Source organism: Cupressus sempervirens, chromosome 9 (genome assembly GCF_028749045.1).
Source record: "Cupressus sempervirens isolate cs-2001-9-10 chromosome 9, ASM2874904v1, whole genome shotgun sequence".
NCBI lineage: Eukaryota > Viridiplantae > Streptophyta > Pinopsida > Cupressales > Cupressaceae > Cupressus > Cupressus sempervirens.
In genome coordinates this window covers 128,139,844-128,164,762 of record NC_143126.1, presented here as the reverse complement: position 1 = coordinate 128,164,762, position 24,919 = coordinate 128,139,844, and positions in this window count along the sequence as shown.

Here is a 24,919-nt window from a genome sequence, read left to right as displayed (position 1 = left end):
GTTGGAATGGTTTGGTAATGGATGTGAGTAATTATATTTCTAGATCTAATACTCTAAAATTTGATGATGTGATTGGTGTTATTCCGAGTGAAGAAACCCATAGAAAAACCTTAGGTGGATCTACATCAGAAAGTTCTTTGAATGCACAAAGTAGAGGCAGAATGTCTAAGAGAGAAAATAGTTCAAGAAATAATGGGAAATCAAGAGGAAAGCCATAGGGGAAGAGGTTTCAATCTAGAGGACCAAGAGATTGTTTATGCTATGGTAATCCAGGGCATAAGAAGAAATATTGTTGGACTCCAAAGAAAAATGAAGGAGATAAGATAGAAGGTAACAAGGAGGAAAATGTGGTAAGTAACAAATCCAAAATGGATGCTTTGATTCTTTCTTTAGAAAGTGTTGATGATTCTTAGGTTTTAGATTTTGGGGCTTCATTTCATGCTACACCTCATTGAGGTTATTTTATTGATTATGTCCAAGGAGACTTTGGTATTTTTTATTTGGGAGACAATGATCCCTTTCAAATTGCTGAAAAGGGAAAATTTAAGATTAAGTTGTAGAATGGGAATCATTGGCTACCACATGAAGAAGACATGTTCCAAGGTTGAGTAGGAGTTTAATTTCAGCAAGGAAACTTAGTGATGAGGGTTGTATAGCTACTTTGAATGATAAAAATTGGAAGGTTTCAAAAGGTTCCCTTGTACTAGAAAAAGGTGTGAAAGTAGGCACCTTATATCTTTGTACAATTCATATTGTTCCCTCTACTTTGATTGTTTCTAAGAAAAATGAATGTTTAGGAACAATTGCTGCAGTTGAGCAGGGAGAACAAATAGTTGGTGTAGATTTCAATACAATGCTATGGCACAATAGACTTGGGAATATGAGAAAGGAAAGTATGAAATTACTTTATTCAAAGAAATTTTTACTAGGTCTGAAATGTGTTAATCTGGATTTCTGTGAAAGTTGTGTGTATGTAAAAGAAAAGAGAGTGAGTTTTGTAAAGAGTGGGAAGGAAATGAAAAGGGATAGATTAGAGCTTGTGCATACAGATGTATGGGGGCCAACTTAGGTATCCTCTATTGGTATCTCTCACTATTATGTTACATTTATTAATGATGCAACTAGAAAAGTATGGGTTTATTTCCCTAGACATAAATCTGATGTATTTCAAACTTTTCAGAAATGGAAATACTTGGCTAAAAATGAGACTGGTAAGAAATTAAATTTCTTAGATTTGATAATGCTGGTGAGAATTGTGGTCATGAGTTTGAAGATTATTGCTTCACTAATGCTATTCATAGAATAAAAACTATTCCAAGGATCCCACAAGAAAATGGAGTGGTTGAATGCATGAACATGACTATAATGGAGTATGCGAAGAGCATGAGGTTGCATGCAAGGTTTTCCTTAAAAATGTAGGCATAGGCTATCAATACTATTGTATATTTGATTAATATAACTCCCTCTACTCTTTTGGGTGCTGGTATTCTAGAGGAATAATGGAATAGTAAGAAGGTGAGTTATTCTTTTCTCAAAACCTTTGGCTGTGAAGAAAATGTTCATATGGATTCTAAAAGTAGAACCAAGCTAGAAGTAAAGTCAAAGAAATGTGTAATTTTGGGATATGGCATTGATGAATTTGGTTATAGGCTTTGGGATTTTGAAATTCATAAAATTTTAAGAAGCAAAGATGTCATATTCAATGAGAAAGTGTTGTACAAAGATCTGTTGCAGCAACATGAGAAAATAGAAGATGATTATGTAGTATTGGATGATGCTCCAAAAGATTATGTTCCAATAGTTCCCCATGATCTAAAACAACTGCAAAAATAAATACCACACACTCTAGTGAATTTCATATGGTCAACAAGGATAAGTCGACCTCCAAAAAGATTTTTTCCTTATTTGTATTCTATTTTACCTACTAATGTTACTAAACTTGAATGTTATGATCAAGTTGTATAGGTGGATATTAAGATTCAATAGGAGTCTAAAATGGAAGATGAAATGAAATTCCTATTGAAAAATAGGACTTTGGATTTATGCAAGTCACCTGCAAGTAAAATAAATGGATTTATGGGTTGAAAGAAGAGGATGGAGGTAAGAAAATATTTAAAGCCAGGTTAGTTTCTAAAGGATTTTCATAGAAAAACATGCATTGATTTTGATGAGATATTCTCTCCTATTGTAAAAATAACTTCTATTCACATTGTTTTAAGTATTGTGGCTATTGAATATTTTCATTTGAGGAAGCTTGATGTTAAACCAACCTTCATTCATGGTGATTTGGATGAAGAGATATATATAGCAAAACCATAGAGATTTGAGGTCAACGGTAAGAAGAACTTAGTGTCCAGATTGAAGAAAAGTTTATATGACTTGAAGCAAGCACCTTGGCAATGGTATTTGAAATTTGACAATTTTATAAATGAGTATGGATACAGTAGGTGTAATTCAAATCATTGTGTTTACTTGAAGATGTTTGATGATGATAGCTACATTATTTTATGTTTATATGTTGATGATATGTTTGTAGCTGTGTCTAACATGGATCACATTAAGGGGTTGAAATGCGAATTAGCACATACATTTGTTATGAAGGATTTGGAGGTAGAAAACCAAATCCTTGGTATGAAGAATTGCAGAGATAGGAAGAATAGGACATTGACATTACCTAAGGCTAATTATATTGTGAAGGTATTACAACAGTTCTCTTTGGAAAATGCTAAAGCTATCAACACACCTTTAGCTAGTCATTTGAAGTTGACTAAAGAGATGCATCGAAAGATACAAGAAGAGGAGGATAAGATATTTAAGGTACCTTATGCTTTAGTTTTAGGAAGATACATGTATGTTATGGTATGTATAAGGCCAAATATTGCACATGTAGTGGGAGTCATCAATAGGTATATGAGTCATCCAAGAATTGAACATTGGAATGCAGTAAAATGAATTCTCAGATGTTTGAGAGGAACATCGAGTAATTTTTTACACTTTGGGAGCTCTACTACTAACTTATAGGGATATGTTGACTTAAATTTGGTAGGGGATATTGATACTAGGTGGAGTACTATAGATTATGCATTTACTATTGGTGGAGTAGCAGTTTGTTGGGTTTCTCATTTGTAGAAGATTAATGCCTTATCCACTACAAAGGTTGAGTATGTTGACGCTACAAAGGAAACCAAGGAGATGACATGGCTTTAGTTCTTCCTAGAAGAATTAGGACACCCTCAGTGAGATAATTATTTGTTTATGTATAGATCGTTAGAGTGCTATTCATCTTGCGAAGAATTATGCTTTACATTTAAAGACAAAACACATACAGTTGTGGTCCCATTTCATTCGATTAGTTTTGGATGATGGAAAAATAAAGAAGATACATATAGATGACTATCTAGTAGATATGTTTACAAAGGTAGTGATAGGTGAGAAGCTACACTCCTCTACAACTTCAATTGGCCTTCTAGACTAAACAAAATAAAAGAACAATAGAGTCCAATGTGGTTTGATCTAGTGGGAGCATTATGGAGTAGTACATAGCTACATGCTCAGTCTGCAAGAGCAAGATTGTTGTCTACTGTAGAGCCTAATTAGTCTCTAAGTGGGATATTGTTAGTTTTTTGGTGATTGATAAGGGAAGTGTAAGAATTTTCCTAAGGGAAAAATTCATCCAAGAACTAAGAACTCAAAAACAAGCACAACTATAGACCAAAAAGAGAGAGTATGATCAGAATGATGATATATTTATTCAATATGAAATGTTAAAGTACACTAGGAGTACCTATGTATAAAGGCCTCTAAGATACATCTAGAATGCCTCATAATCAACATCATGATAATTCATACAACCATGCACATGTCCACTAGATATGTGTTATCCTCCATTAAGCATAGAAGTAAGTGTGGCGATGAGAGGATAAGCCTACAAGGGTGTGACATGCAAATCAATGTTGCAGACACCATGTGAAAAAATAGAGTTGCATACTCCTGTGTTGTCAACATGACAACTCAAAAAAGGTATGCAAAATCCTAAGTGTCTCACAAAATAAAAAATAAAATAAAACAATCCATTAACCTAAGTAAACTTAGGTGTAAATAGTAAATACATATTTACACCAACATGCCTCCTTGAGTGCAACTTAGGGGAATGCCCTTAAGCTTACAAAAACTAGGATGAAGATGCATGATGGGTCCTAGCTACTAGGCCATGTTAGATACCCATGTACATAATGAAATTTAATCTCTCATAAAGCAGGGAAAGAGGGAAAACCTCATCGAAAAAACCCTCCCCCAAAATGAGAGATAAATAGATATGCATGGATGGATGGAGTAATCAAGACCCCCCCCATTATGACATATATCTAGTATATATAAAAGTGAAGAAGAGAAGAATAAGAACCTCATAAGAGGAAAAAGTCCCCCCCATAAGAAAGAAGAGGAAGAGAGACAAAGTAATCTCCCCCCCACCCCCCCCAAAAGAAGAATGCATATCAGTGAAAGCCACTCCAATGAAGAAGCTAGTCCAAGAGTGCTAGATGATGTTCCTTCCCTTAGGAAGAAACAAAGGAATAGGTATAATTTGAAAGATGTATGGTGGCCCTGAAAGCTGCTCAAGTATCCTTGTGTTGATGTTGATGCTTACCCCTTCCAACTATACTGAAAAGAATGAATGTAGATCTAGCAAGGATGTTTGTCATTTATTGACCAAAATAGGTTTTTGTATCACAAATGGTGACATAGATCTATGCTTTTACCATTATCACATAGTGATATAAAAAAAAGCTTGTAACCCCTAGTCCTAATCCATACATCTCTAATGTCACTATACTTGTCTCAAATTTTGTGTAGGGATGCACGTTTGCTTCTTCTTGACTTAGGACCTAAAAAAGCCATATATTCAATGAGGCCTTCATTCAATTTTCTTGTTGGTACTTCATTATCTACTTTCTACTTCTTATCATCATTACCCTTTTTTACTTTCTCAGCTTTCCTCTTCTGTGTAGAACTAGAACCCTCTGTGAAACCTTATGAAACTTTCTCACAATTTTCCTCTAAGAATTTGTGAGCTTAAACTAGTAATGATTGTCATCTATTACCAAATAGATTGCATTTGTGCATTTAATTTCCACATGAATTAAAACATGAATCCATTTTTATCATTGTAGAAAAATAATTGGTTGTCAAAAGTCATTCCATGCACTTATTTCCATGCCTAATGAGACATATTACAAAATTTAATTGCTACAACTTTCAGTGATATAAATATATGAAATTTTGATCACTATAGCATGTTCTCACAAATAGAAAATTGCTTTTAACTTCATGTCTGTTGCTATAGGAATGGAAATATCACCATTGCTTATCACTATAATAGAAACCCTTCATTTATGATCTCAAATACACCTTCTCACTATTAGGTATGGCAATATCAAAACATTAGCTTTTGATATTGGCAATTGAAATGTTGCTATAACATATAGTGATATCCGATAGCTCATCACTAATTGTTATATCTCCATAACCCAATATGAGATCAATTATCACATTCAACTTATCACCTTAACTCAAAGTGATGCCCTTTTAATAATACAATCATCCATCACTATAAGTTATAAGGATCTCCAAATTTCATCGCTAATCACTATATCATTTTTGTGCTCTCATTGTTTAGCGATAGATCATGATCACTATAAAAAACAATGATATACAATTACTTATCACTAATTTCTATACTAAACTTCAATATCCTCCACTTATCAATGAAATATATTGCTATACTAGAAACCCTTCATATGTTATATTCGACACACCTTCTCTCTATTAGGTATGGCAATATAAAAACTTTAGCCTGCAATATTGGCACTTGAAATTTCACTATAACATACGGCAATATCCCATAGCTGATCAAGTTGGAATTAAAAGTGGGAAGAGAGAAAACTTTGGGGTCGAGGGTGGGGGGGGGCATCAAGAATTTAAACGATTCATTCATCACATGAATTAATATATTGAAATAACATGTAAAGTATATGAATCAATCATGTAAACATGTAATCAAACACACACATAAAACCAAATATGATTACCCAAAAACCCTCCAAGTGAGAAGGTAAAACTAGGGTGGGGATGGCACCCACAAATCTTCACTACTATAGTAATAAAGTGTATCTAATGAAGGTTACAATGATTTGACCATGAATCATGGTCTACCCTATGAAAGGCCTACCTTGTTAAAGGCTTACAAAGACTATTATGCCCCACCTTGGTAGAGGATTTCAACATCTTGTTAGAAGTGTGTCTAGTTAGTGGACTTCAACTTACAACTAAGTAAGAACCCTATTAAAGGATTTCATAGATCCTGTTAGGACTACTCCATTAAAAGATTTAACTGAAATCACTTATTAATATGTCTCAGCATAGATCCTATGGTTGGCACTTGATTGCCTGATAATAGATCACCTCTACAAAACCTATAATTGATGCTTCATGATCTAATGTATTAGTGTTGTATACTTCTATCCTCCATTCTTCTCTAACTAATTCTACAATTCACTCTTACTTCTAAGTCACCTTGAATGATTTGAAAACTAGTTTTCTCTTCTAGTTCGATCATTAACCTTTTGTACGTTCATAAAGAGTTCAAGGCATTGTCCTCCTTAAGAAGACTCTAGTGACTTATGATTAGGTATGAATCTATGATTGAGATTCATCCATTTTTCCACTTAAACCTTCCCATTTTCTAATTGATTGCATGTAATTACATAGGGAATCCAAATATATATTCATCCTTATCTCCACAAGATCATAATCTATCCTTATGTCAGCTTAAAAATGGTTTACATAGTTTTTGGTGCTATTTCAAATAAACATGTCAAAACTATGTTACTTGGCATATGAAGTCACTGATGCTCGACATGCACAATATTTCTACTTCTGACTTGGCACCTGCATTACTTAGCATCCACTATTTCCTTAGCACTTGAATCACTTGACATGGTCTATCTACTCGACACTTGAGTGGCTTGGAAAATGAGTGAATCGACACTCATTGAAACTTGGCATGGTCTAATATTTACATGTTGTGCTCAACATGTATTACTAGTTTGGCATGACCTGAGTAAATGGCTTAACTGTGTTGAAACTCACTTGTCAAAACCAATATGAGAGCAACACATCATTGATCACTATATCTCCATAACACAAAATGCAATCATTGATCACATTCAACTTATCACTATAACTCAAAATGATGCCCTTTTAATAATGCAACCATCCATCACTATAAGTTACAATGATCTCCAAGTTTCATCACTATTTGCTATATCCTTTTTTTTCTCTCATCACTTAGTGATAGATCATGTTTTCTAGAACATATAGTGATATATTAAGACTTATTGCTTATCTCTGTATTGAAATTTTATATCCTCTACTCATCAATGAGATATATTGTTATTAGTTATAGTGATTATTACATTCCATCCCTCATCACCATATTGATAATGAGTCTTCTCTACAAAACAATGAATCCAATCACTATATGCTATAGTGATATCCTACCCTACTTCAAGCTACTCAAATTGTAATCATTGACAGATAACCCAATATCGAATGTCTCATCACTATACTTGTAGCAATAATCTAAAAAATGAGAATATCTTCATAAATTCAAATTGGACCAAGGCCTAGATTGATCAATGAATATTGACATGTGATGAGTAAGATGTAGGAGTAAAACTTTGTACAACAAGATTCTTTGACTTGAGTGAGAAATAGTTATTTCCTATCAAAACACAAAGAGATGCAATAAATGATTCATTATTTTGATCACAAAATCTATCAAGGACATACAAAGATAAGAAATGAAAGTAGGTAAAAGGTGAAAAAATATTTGCAAAATATTGAGTTCCACTAGAAGGGATGGACTTATCTTATGGAGCAAGTATAAGAGGATGCATTCATTTGATTGATCTTGTAGGGAGTGAGAGGATTGAAAAGTTAGAGGTTACTGGGGAAATACTTAAAGAAGCAAAACACATAAACAAATCTCTCTTTTCTCTTGGGGATATTATATTTTCTTTACCTAATAAGAGTGCATGTTTCCTATATTGTAACAATAAACTAACCCAAATTCTTCGGCATTCCATGGGTAGCAAACCAAAGAAACTCATGTTTGTAAATCTCAATCTAGACATTGACTCTTACTCAAAGAAAATTGACACTTTGAAATTTGCAAAGAGGGTGTCCAACTTGGAATTGGGTGTTGCACGTAGCAACAAGGAGAGCAAGGATGTTAAAGATCTCAAGGAATAGATTTCCAAATTGAAGGAAATCATTGTAAGAAAAGATGTTGCACTCAAGAATTTGCAAAAAATGAATCCTTGAAGATGTATTACACGCTATTAATAAATATCATATACACATTTGAAAATTTTTTGTAGATGAATTCTATGTGATTGCTATGATACCTAATCTTATTATTATTAATTATGTGACTATGAATTCATGTTATCAATTGAGGTTTTTTACTGATGCGTTTGTTATGTTTTCTTAGTATTCAGTTGTGTGTTTTTATAAATTTCTTAAGAAATTAGATTTTAGAAGCTTAAAAATTTACCAAATATTTATTGTATCTAGATCATTTTCATATAGGTGAAACATTATTGTTATCCAAAAGATCAATGTTTGTCTTTAATCACTATAGAGATTATTACTTTTGACATATAGTGAAACTATTATGCATCTTAATATAGGTATTTAGCACACTAACACATGCCTTGCTAGAAGTCATGCACTAGTCTTACATGCTTATTTATTTTAATCTTTCCAAAGGCATGTCTAATATATTTTCTCTTTAAACATCTCAATAGATTTCTACAACAACTATCCGATTGAAAGGGAATGCTTCTCATGTTTTAACTTTCCATTCCATCCTGTACCTATAATCTTATAAATTCTCAAAGTATGTTGATGCTTTTAACTCTATCCTCAACTTATATGCAAAATAAAAGAAACTCTACTTGAAAAATAGTACCTAAAATGTGGCTCAAATAATCACTCTCTTCTATTTTACCGGCATGTCTTTATAATCTAATAAACAACTATCAACATTCCCTTAACTATTTTGCATATCTACTAAAATGGTTATTAATGAGAACATTTCAGTATCACTTATGGTCTTTTGAGATATAAATATTGTTTTAAAATAATTTATTATTATTTTTAGATGTAAGATACTTTTTTAGAAGCATTTTCTAATACCCTATTTTGAGCTATTCGATTCAAAACATATTATGTTAAACTTTGCAATTGCAACTAACACATGTTGAGGTTCACCATACTAAATAATAAAAACATTTCCAAGTGATCAAGAACATTTTTACTTTGCCTTGTGATGGTCAAGGCTTGCTTGTCTACTTGAAGTCCATGTGAATGTACCCTCTTCTTTTCCATGCTTATCCATGCTTGCATCTTGCTATCCACACTAATTAGTCATGTTCTTAGATACCTTTTGGAAGTGTATACCATGTACATTTCTTCTAAATCTTCATTTCTTCCTCTTGTGCTTTGGATCTAATGACTAAATCATTATAAAGAAAAAGAAGTAACACAACCCTACCACTATGTGACTTTGACACAACCTTGTAAAGTCCACCTTAATAGAGATTTGTACCACATGAGGATAAACTTGCAAAAAATCATACTTAGTATAAAAAACAAAAGCAATACCTTCATACTAGTACAAGTTGTCCCCATACACATGCTTGGAATACTTTTCACATGACTCTTCATTCTTATGCTATCCTCATCTTCATATTCCTCAAGCATAAATACCCCTACCCCTATCACTAACTTCTCATCATCATTGTGCCATATTTTTTGGCCTTTCACCATTCCCTTGGTGTCTACCTTTGTATTCTTATCCTTGACTATCCTTGTGAATTTTTTTTTCCCAATCTTCAAGGGACATAAAATGGTACCAACTCATATCATTCTTTCTTCATCAAGATTTGCAATTATTTGTCATGTTAGAAATAGTCAAGGTAGATATAATGAGTTATTGCAATCGAAGGGCACAATACATTTTGGATGAGATATTTAGGGAACAATGAGTTGATGCTATAGGAAATTGTGCAGTTTGACTGGCCAGGAGATGCAAGTGATAGGAAGAGGACTTTAGGTATTGCTTTAGAATGCAACTTGTCTAACAATGATATGCTACTCAGTGTAAGTCTAATTCAACTATTATAAGTCTTATTTTAGATAAACTAGTAAATATTAAATGCCTTATTATTTTTTGGATATCAACACGAGGTAATGATTGATTTTAATTTTTTCTATGTAAGCTTGCAATTTTTGATGATGAGATAACAAACATTGAAACTCTTAAAAAAAATTCTAGTCAAATGAAATCAATAAAACAATTAAAATCAATAAAAGAGTACTAAGTAAAAGTTCATAGGTTATAGGTGCGAAGTGGTATATTTTAATCTTAGGCCCTTGTTTGCATGAGGAAAACTAAAAGTGTAATGGGGAAAGTTACTATTGGAAATATAAGGTAGAAAAAGTTACTAAGAGGGGAGGGGTGAATTGTGGACCAATAAAAATTTATCTTACTTCACCAATGAATCCTTCATATAACATTCTAATTTAATTATATGCATGAAAGAATTAAAGTAATAAACATTCATAATACTTTGACACAAGAAATGGTAACCCAAAAACCTTCCAACTAGAAAGTAAAACTAGGGTGGGGATGATACCCACAACCTTTAGTAATGTAGTATAAAGTTAACCTGTTAAGGCTTACAATTGACCACTTCTGGTGATCTTCCATGTTAGGAGCGATAAGGACTATGAGGTCCACCTTGTTAAAGGATTTAAAAAACATACAATGAAGTATCCACTTGGTTAAGAGATTTATTAAATATTGTTATGTCTACCCTACTAAAGGATTTGATTGATACACCTTTTGGGATGAACTAGTGGTTGATCTTTGATCTATACCTCTGATTTACTGGTTGAGATTCCTTGTATTGCAATGATCACTTGACTGAGATAGATAAATATTTGTTGTCCCTTATACTACTTGTAGCCTTCTTTAATTCACACTTTTTCTCATCATATACTTCTTCACATACATATTTGGATGTGATATAATGTATTACATGTATATCAATCCAAATCATAACTTCTTGGAGTCAACTATAATACCAATTTCATCATAGTCCACAAAGTCATCCCAAATGTTGTAACTTGGGTTCGAAAGAAAAACTCAGTGATGTTTTGATATTCAACAAACACTGCAACGCTAAAAAATCTTTGGTGCTTGGTTAAACTTGAAGCTTGGTCCATAATAATCACTTCCAAGTAGCTTGAACTTAGTTAGCATTACGTGAATCAGTGAACTCTGAGAAACTCAATAGTAATTGGATCACTCAGTTGACACTACATGACTCAATCAACACTAGATCCACTTTGTTAACCTTGTGAGCTCGGTGGACACTATTGGACTTGGTTAACACTACAAATAGAATGATAAGCTTAATAGTAACTATAGAGATCGGTAGAAATGTAACCAATTGACTAAGTGTTGAGTCACTAATAGAAAAATTAACCTTAATGTCAACACTCTCTCCCTTTGGCATTAGTGACAAAAAAACTTGATCATTCAAAACTATAAGTCAAAACTTCTTTAGCCATAATTTTGTGTCTTCAACTTGGTTTTGACTTCCATCTGCTATGGCTCAGGACCATACTTTATTTTTCTAATTTTTCAAAATTGCTTTTGTAAAGGTGTATTTTATTACTTATCCATAATATACTACTCCCCCATACATATATCTTCCTATATACCTACAAATAGAGTATAACATATTTCTTCTTCTTTACATATTATTTCTCCCCCATTCCTATAATAATATACACTTCTCCCCCTTTTTACATAAATGCCAAAGGTGTATAGTATCTATATGTTAATGCTAAAATGTGAGAAGAATTTAGAATGTACCTTGAGAATGAGTACCATTGTCTCGTCCCAATTTTCCTGTAGTACCTTTCTTACATGTAGTGGACTCTAAACTTCTTCTGATAATTCCATCCTATCATCAACTATGGAGAAGTTGTTATCATGGATGAGTGTCTTTGCATGTGCAATGTATTTCTACAATGTATCCATGTTTTGGAAGAATCAATAATCCTATCTGTAGATTTGTTAGATATCTAATCTTTGAATAATATGTAGAACTACAGCTTAGGTCAAGTGACAGTTGGTGTGCACTTGCCTTCATGTCTTCATCTATCTTGGACAATTTCTCCTTGATTTAGTTTGTAAAGATAGATGTTTCACTTAACTTGACATATAATGACACAATAATATTGATAGAGGTTTCTGATGAACCAAGAATAGTAGCTAACTCTACTTGATCTATTACGATTCTTTGTGCAACTTATTCTAACAATCTATTGTCAAATTTCCTTTCTCCTCTTTGAAATAACTTCTCTTGTCTATTTAGTTCTTCATTGAATTTGTGGGACAATATATGCTAATTGATCTAAAATAGGTTGTGTACCATTAACCTCAATATTTAGAGCATCAAAAAATATGCTCTTTATGTTTTCAAAGACTTGGTTTTCTTTCTTCTTTTCTTCTCTAAGATTTTACTACTTAGCTCTCTTCTTTAGTAATTCACCCATGGTGTTAATTTGATCAGGGGTGAGAGTAGATATATCCCAATTTGGAATAACTATATCCTCATCTAGATCAACACATTCTTTTTCTTTGCCATTTCCTTTCAAAATGGTGGAAACAATTTGTTCCCCTTTTCTAATACTTTGACACTCAGTTGAGATTGATTCTCAAATGTCATTGTGTTGGTTATGGAAATACTTGGAATGGAAAAAATTGTTGAAACTGATGAACTTGCAACAAATGTTGAAATGGTACTAAAGAAAATATTGTGTTCTTGCTTGGTCAAGCTTGATGATAGAGAACCTTGTTGCTTGGTAGATGAAGTGTTGGACACTTCAATCATTGTAACATTCAGCTAAATAGATTCACAGCTTGGTTGGGTGCTTGGTATAGTAGTGGTATCCACAACCAACTTGGTAGAAGCTATCTCTAAACTAGATTACACTAAGGTTGTGCTTAGAGAGTGAGGAAATAAGGCCATGATAGCTGCTACAATTTTCTCTACATCAGTTTCCTCAATACCTTGTATCTTTGGAAGACTTCCTCCAATAGCTTCCTATTCCTCCTCCTCATCATCTAGATTGACATCTTTAATCTCATCATCTTTTATTTCTTCATCCTCTTCCTCATCTTCATCATCCTTTTCATCAACATGAACAACAAAGTCACTAGTTTGATGCAACTTATAAATGTTTTTCCATGTTGTTGTAGCTGCATTGACTCCTTTTTACTAAGATTTTTCATGAGTTTCTTTAAGGTCTGCTCAAAGATGTCCTTGATAGTCTTTGTTGCACTTTCCCGTCTAGGTATGATTATCTAAAAAAGTTCATTAGGAATTTGTTGTTTAAGTTGATCTGATGAGTTCTTTTATTTTCCTAATTTTTCCATAAGCATAACTTCAATCTATTTTTTCTCTTATGCATTATTGGTCTCATACATAAGAGATTTGAACTTTTCCATACTCGATAGGGTTTTTGAAAACTTCAAGAATACTTCAACAACAAATAATTAATTCACTTAGGGGATCTAAAATCACTCTGCACAAATAGCTCTGGAAATTTTTGGTGAAAACAATGTCTTTGATTTCTTTCTTTTAACAAATTTCCCTTGATCAATCACCATTAATGCTTTGTACTTTATACTTTCTTGTTGATAGATAGTCCTCCACTCAGCTTGTTGTTTATTTCTTGGGATACATCTATAGCTTGGTAGAGTCACTATTACTTGGCAGGAACTACCAACTTCATAACCAAAACTAATATGCAACCCGATCTTGCTCGGTAAGGTCTTCTAACTTGACTTCACTCAGTAAGGTTTCCTACTTTCTATCTTACTCAGTCATCCCCATGCATCTTTAATGTTGATTAAATAATTATACTTATTTGCTGGAACTTATGTTAGACTACTTATTTTGAATCACAATTATAGTGACCTCCATAAGGAACTAAATAAAAATTTTGAGCCATCCAACTCATGGACTTAGATGTCATTCACTTCATGAATTTTATTTGCATTCTTTGGGATTTTGGTACCCATTGTTGCCTCATTTGTTTTCTTATATTGTCAATTTCAGCTTTCTTTTTATCTTCAATTCTACCTATGTTCATACAATTCTTGGCAAGATTTCCAAGTTTTATAAATAAAACATCTCTTAGTAGTATCTCTTTTCCTCATATGATATTTCACATAGTTTGCTTCAATGTGCCCAAATTCACCATAGTAGTGACATCTAAACCATGTGTTGTAATCCCATCCAAGTATTACTTTCATAATTTTTTGTGCTTGGTTTTGTACTCTAAGGGTTTGTGTCCTTGTTTCATGTAATTTTGACATTTACCTTCAAACTTAGGTTTTTCTTTACATTCATTTTCTCTATGACCATGCATATTACAATTGTAATACTTTCCATTGAATTTTTCTTGACCATTACTCCAACATTTGATTGATGTATGACCTATCTTACCATAGTGATTGCAAGTAGGTCTCTGATTCTTTTTAGCTACTTACTGAGATGATTCACCTTCTTCTATGTATCCTATCCTAGCTTTTCCTTTGTGTATGTATTCACTTTTCTCATTCACTTGATTCATGTTTTCTTGAGATTTCATAAATTTTATTTTCAGTATTGGGATCATTCTATAGTCTTTCATTTTGTAATCGTAGATACATAAGCTCTTCATTTGTATTAGTGAGATGATCAATGAAGTCTTCTTGTTGAAGGGATAGATGATGGATTTCCTTGTTCTTTTCTTCTATCTATTCTTTGGCTCTCTTTTTTTTCTTCCATGACTTCACACAATCTTACTGATTGAATTTATTGTTCTCCTTTTAGCTTTCTAACTTCTTGAAGATTTGAATTATTTTCTAATGGGTCTTTGATTGCTTCATTAGCTTCATCTAAATTTCTTTCTAGATTTATATCTTAATTCCTTTCTTTAGTGTAGAGATTGTCATTCACTCATACTACAAGATCTTTCCTTTGTCTCAATGATTAAGAAATTTTCTCCTTTGCTTTCTTGAGTTGTCCATTGGATAGTTGAAGATCTAACTTTTCATTGTCAATAGCCTTATATAGCCGGTATACCTCCATTACCTCTAATCTTCAATCAAGTTTTTAAACTTCTAGCCTAAGAATCAAGAGAGTTCTAATACCAATTGTTGGAAATATAAGGTAGGAAAGGTTAGTGAGAGGGGAGGGGTGGATCGAGAACCAATAAAACTTTATCTTACTTCACCAATTAATCCTTCATATATTATTCTAATCTAATTGTATACATGAAAGAATGAAAGAAAATAAAAATTCATAACACTTTGAAACAAGACATGGTAACCTAGAAACCTTCCAATTAGAAAGTAAAACTGGGTTGGGGATGATACCCATAAGCATTAGTATTGTAGTATAAAGTTAACCTTTTAAGGTTTACAATTGACCACTTCTAGTGATCTATCCTATTAGGAGCAATAAGGATTGTGAGGTCCACCTTGTTAAAGAATTTACAAACATATAATGAAGTATGCACTCGATTAAAATATTTATCAAAGATTGTTAACTCTACCCTACTAAAGGATTTAATTGATACACTAGTTAGGATGAACTAGTGGCTAATCTTTGATCTGCAACTCTGATTTGTTGGTCTAGACTCCTTCTATTACAATGATCACCTAACTGTGATAGATAAATCCTTTGTGTCCCTTATACCTCTTGTAGCCCTCTTTAATTTGCACTTATACTCATCATATACTTCTTCAGATACATATTTGGATGTGATATTATATGTATATATATATATATGTATATATATATATATATATGTATATATGTATATATATGTGTATATATATATATATACATATATATATATATATATATATATATGTATATATATATATATACACATATATATACATATATATATATGTATATATATATATCTATCAATCCAAATCATAACTTCTTGGAGTTTGCTACAATACCAATTTCGTCATAGTCCACCAAGTCCACCCAACTACTATAACTCAGGTTCATAAGAAAAACTTGGTGATGTTTTGATACTCGAAAAACACTACCAGCACTCAAAAATCTTTGGCACTTGGTTGAACTTGAAGGTCGGTCCATACTAATCACTTCCAAGTAGCTCAAACTTGGTCAGCACTGTATGACTTGGTGAACTCTAAGAAACTTGGTAGCAACTAGATCACTCATTTGACACTATATGACTTAGTCAACACTAAATCCTCTTTATTAACCCTGTGAGCTTGGTAGACACTATTGGAATTGATTAACACTATAGATCTCAGTTAACACTATAATATTCTTCACTACTACTAACTAGCTTGGTAGCCTCTAATGTGCTTGGTTTGCAATGAAATTTGTCTCTGAAGCTTGGTAAGAACTTTGTAGCTCATAAAACACTACAAACTAACTCAAGTTCTTGGGAACAACTAAATCAATTAGTTAACACTGAAAATAAAATGATAAGCTTGGTAGCAACTGTAGAGCTCACTAGCAATGTAACCAATTGACCTTAATTTCAATAATTATGAGTCATACAATTGGGACAATTTTAGCTTCTTTATCCTATTCATTACTTCTATCAAAATTTTATGTGTGGACAATATTTCACTTAATTATGATAAAATATGTTACATATAATGAATGATTATGGTATAGGTGAGCCAACATGCTATGACCCAAACATATATTCTCTCCCTCACCATAATAAATGGAAACCTCATCCATCTATAGCCACTTTTAGTTCCATCAATATAGGTCTTTGAAATCTCATCTCAAGGTAGTGGTAGACCTACCAAAGAACTAAAGATAAATATCCAAACTAATCACTGAACAAGTTGTTAGCTGTGATTACTTTGGATACTTATCTTCCAATAATTTTTTTTTAAAACAAAACATGTTGGTCTAAATTTCCACCAATGCATCGACGAACATTGGTGGAACTTTTGACCAATGTTGAATGAAATTACCACCAAATCTTGCTTAACATGTCAACCAATGCATCAACCAACATTGGTGGAAATTTTGACCAATCCTTTTTGACATTTCCACCAAAGATTTGTTGACATTTTGACTAATGCATCAACCAACATTGGTGGAAATTTTGACCAATGCATCGACTAAGTTTCCATCATGGGTTTGGAATCCTAGTAAATTTTTTTATTGACATTTTGACCAAACTTGGTTGCAATTTTGACCAATGGTCCTACTAAAAAGAGAGGTCAATTTTGACCAAATAAATCCTTGCAATTCTACCACCTACAAGCTTTGGTGAAATTTTTGAAACCATAAATACCCACAAACCAATAGGTCAAAATTTAGATGAACATGAGTTGATTATATGGCTAGGAAGAATGGTGGATCTTGAGCATCATTCTTCATTAAAGAAAATCCAAAATCAATGTGGAACAATACTGAGTGCAGTGGTGAATAAATGACAAAACTTTGTTTTCCACTTTGAGTGTTGGGTGATGCTTTTTCAAACTATTGGCCTCCATTAATATAGGTGGAAAATATCTTGACCATAGAAAGAAAATGTATCATTAGAATTGGATATGGCTAGTATACATCACAAGGAACTCTTGTGGAATACATTCACCAATGATTAAGAAAATGTGGCTCAGGATAACCAATAGTTTTTCTTATATAGAAAGGCATAAAGAGCCTATACATTTATTAATAATAAATAAGTGTTTACATCATAGTTCATAATAGCTATCAAACATTTAAAACTTTAATCCAAAACACTAACTAGGCATACCAATCAACCACTATGACTGACCATGAGTCACATTTCATTGAGATGAGCATACAACTAATTAATCACATAGAGTTGCCAAAATATCAATACCAAAATGCACCAAAAGCCAAACCCAATGATGACTTGGATAGAAAACCAAGACAATATGGTAGAACTCTTACATGGTAGTATATATACAACCCTGTCATGCCTAGATGGGTGAATGATGAAGTAAAGAGGTGTCTTCCTAGTCAACAATATGAAAAATAGTAGGGAACAAAACTTGATTTTCAAAATTATGAACAACATTCATCAAACCTTTATCAATTTCCATATTTTCCATAAAGTCAACCAATCTATTACCTTCTTTGTATAGATCTCCAAAAAACCCAATCAAATTGCCATTTAAATACCATTAAGAAGAGTGAATGCTTTAGGTTGATTATTAATGCCTAACCCAATTGGAATAGCATTAGCTTGAATTAACTTTTCTTGAAAGTCCCTAAAACATATTCCAGCGCTTGAAAGGCCTAGATTACCCCTTCAGGCCCCACCAAAATTCAATTTAACCAATGAAAATTTAGGAGTGCACCACCTGATCTCCTTTCTATTCACTTTTACCTTATTAACAATATGGTAAAATGATGGTATTCTTAGACTAGGCCATAGTTTAAAGATGTCATTATCCCAAGATGTGAACTGAGAATAACTTAAGGAAATATTGGAAGTTAATGTATTTAATGATTCCACAACTAGAGAAATCAACCTTTTCTGAAACACTTGGATAGTATAAGCAACCTTTCAAATAATCTTTTAATTTCTCTCCCACCAAATAGACAAAATGACAATGGCCAGTATAATGACCCACTGATTAGAAAATAGAGAATTTGTGAATAAAGTTGGCCAAGATTGCAAAAAATCCAGAAGTTTAGAGGCGATGGGATAATAATAGTGTAATTTATCAAAAATATAGCACCAGTAATCATATGCAAAGGGTAAAAGTAAGAATAAATGATCAACATCCTTAAGAGAATCACCAAAAAAAATACATTTAATGTGATCAAATATTTTTACTTTCCATAACCTATAACGTATTAACATTTGATACTTTAGTGCCAACCAAGTAAATGTATTGGCCCTTGGTGGAATTTTTTTACTCTGACAAAACTTATAATCCCTTTGTTGACCAAGTTGGTGATCACACGCTTGGCGAGCTTGATAACCAAATTTGACTAAATATTGGTTAGACTTATAAGGAAGCCAAAGAACTCTATCTAATTGTGCCAAAATGAAAATAGTTATGTTACACAAGGTACTTTTGAATAAAGATTTATATACATGATCAATAGGAAGGAAATCGTGATCCTTCCAATAAACTTTACCTAAAATAATATTCACAAGATCAATATAATGAACTAATTTACTACCCCAAATTTTAGAAACTAATTTATAAATTTCAAGGAATTGATTTTCATGAATTAAACAAATCCATTCCAAGAATCCAACTAGAACAACACATCCTCACTATTATGCACTTTCCATGTTATGCAAACTGTAATTAGGTGATGAGAATAAATCATGAGCTCCCACATCTTAGATCCTTTTGGAGGATTGGCAACTATGGACACTCTAATGGGGTCCATGGAATCTAAATGCTTATCACATGTCATTTTACACCAGGGCAATATTTAGTTTACTATATAGTTTCCACATCAATTTAGCACCAAATGCTAGATTTCTCTTTAAAATATCATGAAGGCTTGATCCCCCAAAATACTTATTAAGAGCCATCCCCAATAAAGATATTAATGGAATCTATTTTTTTACCATCCAAATTGTTGTTCCAAAGAAATTTTCTAATAACCTTTTCAATCTATTTAATGAATGATTTAGGGGCCTTCAAAAAAGAAAATAAATAATTCAGGATTGATACAAGTACTAATTTTATCAGAGTTAACCTCCCAACTAATGATAACCATTAAAAAATCACTTTTTATTGAAAAAAAACCAAACATAATACATGGATGAATAGACATGATATCAAGGCCAATAAGAAAAGGTTTTTGAAGCACCATAAGCATTAATGTGAGCCTCACAAGAGGTAAAAATTGATAACCAAAAAAAAAATGTGGGACTCCAAATTAAGACATGAGCTGAAGTCTCTAAAAAGTAGTCAATCAATAAAGTATAAAGGAATAGATATGACAAGGAGGACTTCAATTGATGGTTCCACCAGACAATTAATTGTTGATGTTATTAATTCGAACTCAACATTTTAAGAAGTAAGCTCTAGTTTGAATGGTGATACCATAGTCTCTAGTATTCTTTGCATTTTTAAACTCAAAGACAACTAGGTTAATTTTATCATAATTACTCCTTCAAATAGTTGAGCACTAGTTACAAATTTCTAAATTCATGCATTAATTTTTTATATAAATCATGCAATATTATAATAAAATAATGGAGAGCACAATGTAATCAATACATTTTTTGAAATCTTTGAAGCTCTATATTTCTTCAATATTTTTTCTTTGTATGTTTGCTTTCAATTCCTAGCTAGATCTATAGCTGTAGAAAATTTTACACGGTATTAGAGCTAAGGTTTCTAGGAAAAGAAAGTCATTTTTTTGTTTGAAGGTATTGAAGATCAAGTTTTCAAAAATGAAAATTTCAATGTTTGTCTTTCTCATGCCATTCAATTATTTCAAATAAAAGTCATTGATTCTGCTTAGGCCCACAAGAATAGGTTTGCATCAAAATGTTACGATATCAAACGTTGGACCTAATTTAGAGATAGGTCAAGATCATGATTTATTTTCATGGATCTCACCTTTCTTTTCTCTCTAGTGACACACTCCAATTTGTGGATTTGTCATGCCTCTTGGTGTGAATTCTTCCTTTGCTTCCATACTTGATCTAATTTATAGATAATTGACACCTATATTTTTAATCAACAGTTTATTCATGTATGGTTGAGTAGTGTTGTTAGGGTCACTCATATAGACTCATACGTCGGTTGTATCCTTGAATGTTACTTTTTTGAATCTATTTTCCATCTATTCTTTATTTGAGGGAGCTATGCAAATTATTGTCTATTATATCTTCAATTTGATTGGAAGATGTTTTACCTTTGTTTTCCATTTGATCATTATTCGAGTAGTGTCATTAGGGGCACTCATGCAGATTGATCCTGATCTTCATTTTTTATTTTAAAGGAGGTTCTTTATTTAGCACTATGGTGGTTATGATTTGATAGATTTCCACAATATTTTTCATGTCATAGAAGAATTTCTTTCTGTAGATTTTAAAGGAAAGTTTGTAGATTTTCTCTCTTATCTCCTTTCTTTAATTTTATTCTATTTCCCTTAGTTAGAATTAAGGGGGTTTGTTAATTTTATTAATTCTAACTCAATGTTTTGAGCTTGTCAACTCCAATTTGAATGGTGATACCACAGTCTCCATTCTTTTTTGAATGTTTAAACTCAAAGACAACTAGGTTAATTTTATCATAATTTCTCTCTCAAATGTTGAGCTCTAGTTTCAAATTTCTAAATTCATGCATTAATTTTTTATATAAACTAGGCAATATTATAATAAAATAATGGAGAGCACAATGAAATCAATATTTTTAAAAAATATTTGAAGCTCTATATTTCTCCAAGATTTCTTCTTTGCATATTTGTTTTCAATTCCTAGCTAGATCTATAGTTGTAGAAAATTTTACACCAACGGATTGCTAACTTAGGCAAAACCTTAGATCATTGGCTATTGAATATGAGTTTCCCAAGTAATGAGCATCCACCAAACACAAGATACATGTTAGAAAACAACTAAGCATATACAAATAGGTCTAAATATTTGGAAATTCTAATATAAGTCCCATCTTGCAAAATAAAAATAAAAATAAAATGAATATACAACAATTTATTAAAAAGAGAAATTAGGGACATTAAATTTCTCAAAGAGACAAAAAGCTACTAGACCATAGGTTCTAAAATCATGTTATAAAAGAAAAAGCTAAAAGACTATAGGTTCTAATATCTTGTTATAAAAGAAAAAGCTACAAGACTATAGGCTTTGATATCATCTTAGGATAGGTCATACTATATTCAAGAACTAATTTTGAAACATCGTTATGCTATTGAATTGTAGTGATTACATATGTGTAATAAGTTCTTAAATCAGAAAGAAAAAATAGGAAGAATTGATATTATTGAGTTCAATCTAAATATAATTTAGTAATCCTCTACATAATAAACATGCAAACTTAAGTAAACATAAGTGAAGATTAACATGGAAAAATAATGTTATGATGGGGGAAATCTTCGACTAAGAAGTTAAAATTTTCAAAAAATGTCTCCAAGTGAACACTAAGGCCTCTAGGAAGTTGATTAATTGGTTAAAAGTTATCTCTTCTTTATCAACATTCCTATTCCTAGACAAGAGATGATTGCTAGGATTCTTTACCATAAAATTGATACTATGTCATTTTCTTCCCTTGGGCTTTCTTTGGGGCTCAATCCCCTACTGCCTATTATCTTTCTGGGAAAGGTTGATTGATAATTTCATTATAGAATTGGCTAAATAGAAAGGGGCTCTCCCTATTTAGGTTGGGAAAATCCAACTTCTTAAATCTACCTTACAAAACTTATCATTTTATGCTCTTAGTTTGTTCACAATGTCAAGGAAATTTTTGGGTTTTATTGGAAAATCCAAAGGAATTTTCCTTCGTTGAGAATTGAGGATAAAAAAGTTTGGCTCTAGTTTCTCTGGATAATTTCTATAATCTAAATAGAATGTATTTCAGGGCATTCATTCTATCAAATTGTTAAATTTATTCCTTGTGGCTAAGAAAATATGACACATTTTTTCAAACAACAAAGATTGGAATAGGATTTTGAAGAGTAAGTACTTTAATATGAGTATTATGGATTTGTTGGATGCCCATACTCTATTTTATGGTTCTTGTACCTGGAATGCTATCCAATAGGGGAAAGAGCTAATTAAGTCAAGATCTAATTGGAAAGTGTGTAATGGTCGTAGTGTTGACTTTTGGGAAGACAAGTGGATTTTTTAGGATTCGGTCTCTTCTATGTTGATGTTGAAGCCTTTCAAAGAAAGATGTACTAGTTTATTTGGTTCACAAGTCTCAAATTATTAGTAGAATGGAATGTGGGTAGCAAGAAATATTCTTGATCCTATCTTTAATCATGTTATGATTGAGCTCAATTCTATAGTGTTGGTTGTGACTGATTTTGATTGAGTTATTTGGGAGAGTAGTGCCAATTGTTCTTATTCTAGATAGAATTAGGGATAAGGTAACTACAAATTCAAATCAAGCCTCCTCCATTCTAGGAAAATGTGTGGAATCAACACCTTATTCTAAAAATCAATATCTTCCAATTTGTGGTGCTTCAAAACAAAATCCTTATGATTGACAATCTGAAGAAAAGAGTTATATTTTTGACTAAAAGGTTTTTTCTTGGAGACCACATATTTTTCTAGTGCCCATATGCTTGGGAATCTTGGATTCTTCTTTTCCAAATCTAAAACATACACTGGACCTTGCATTGCTACCTGATAGAATCATGTTAAATGTGGTTGAAAACTTTCAAAGTAGTTTCAAAGGTAAGGTGATATTTGATAATGGGATTACTAAAGATAGAATTGAGAATTAAAAATCTATTAGGAAAGAGAAAAGGGAGAATACCAAATGGGATTGTCTACCTAAGGATTGGAGAAAATTGAATTGTCACGATACTGAAAAGGGGATCTTGGACTTCCTAGATGCATTGTGATTATTCAAAATGGGAATGGGGATATTATTAAGGTCATTGTTGTTCCTCTTGGATGGAAAATACATCACTTAGATTGATATATGGTTATCCTTTATAGTTTAAGGATAGAAAGAACTATAACTACAAATACTTATGGATCAAGGGCGATTCTTTCAATATTCTAAACTACTTGAAGGAAAAGGATAGCGCAAGGTGGACCCATGTGTTAACATTATGATAGACTATAAAATTATTGTTAATAATTTATACTCGGTGGTTATTAGTCATATGTAGAGAGAAGCTAGTTATTGATCTTAGATTGGTTTTGACAAGTGATTGTCAACGCACTTAAGCAATTTACTTAGTTCATGTTGAACTAGTAATACATGCCGAGCACAACATGTAAATATTAGACCATGCTGAGCTATAGTGAGTTTTGAGTCACTCATGTGATGAGCATATAGACCATTTAAGTGATTCAAGAGTTGAGTAAATAATGGATGTTGAGTGTCAGAAACTTTAGAAACTTCAAATGCCGAATGACATGGTTTTGATATATTTATTTGCAATGGCACAAAGACCTATGTAAACCATATTGGAGCCAACTTAGAGGTAAATTATGATATTTTGGAGATAAGAAAAAATATCTATTTGGTGCCCTATGCAATTACATGTAGCTAATTAGAAAAAGGAAAGGATTAAGTGGGAAAATGGATGAATCTTAGCCATAGATTCATACCTAACCCTAAGCCACCAAACTCTTCTTAAGGAGGATAAATTCCTAAACTCTTTATGGATGAATGATCAAATTTGTAAGGAAATGGAGTGAAAAGGATAGTTTGCAGTCATAGATAGAGCATTCAAGCTGACTTAGAAGTTATGAAGAGAAAGTAAATTGTAGAATCAATTAGAGCAAAATAGAGGATAGAGAAGAGTATAAATTGTATAGAAGAGATCTATTATTAAGAAAGCAAGTGTCAACCATAGGATCTATGTTGAGACATTTTAAGAGGTGATTTTAGTCAAATCTCTTAAAAGAGTACTCTTAGGGTGCTTACTTAGTTGTAAGTTGAAGTCCTCTAACAAGGAACATTTCTAACAGTGTATTGAAATCCTCTAACAAGGTGAGACCTAATAGTCTTTGTAAGCCTTTAATAGGGTAACCTTTCACAAGGTAGATCATGTTTCATGGTCAAAACATT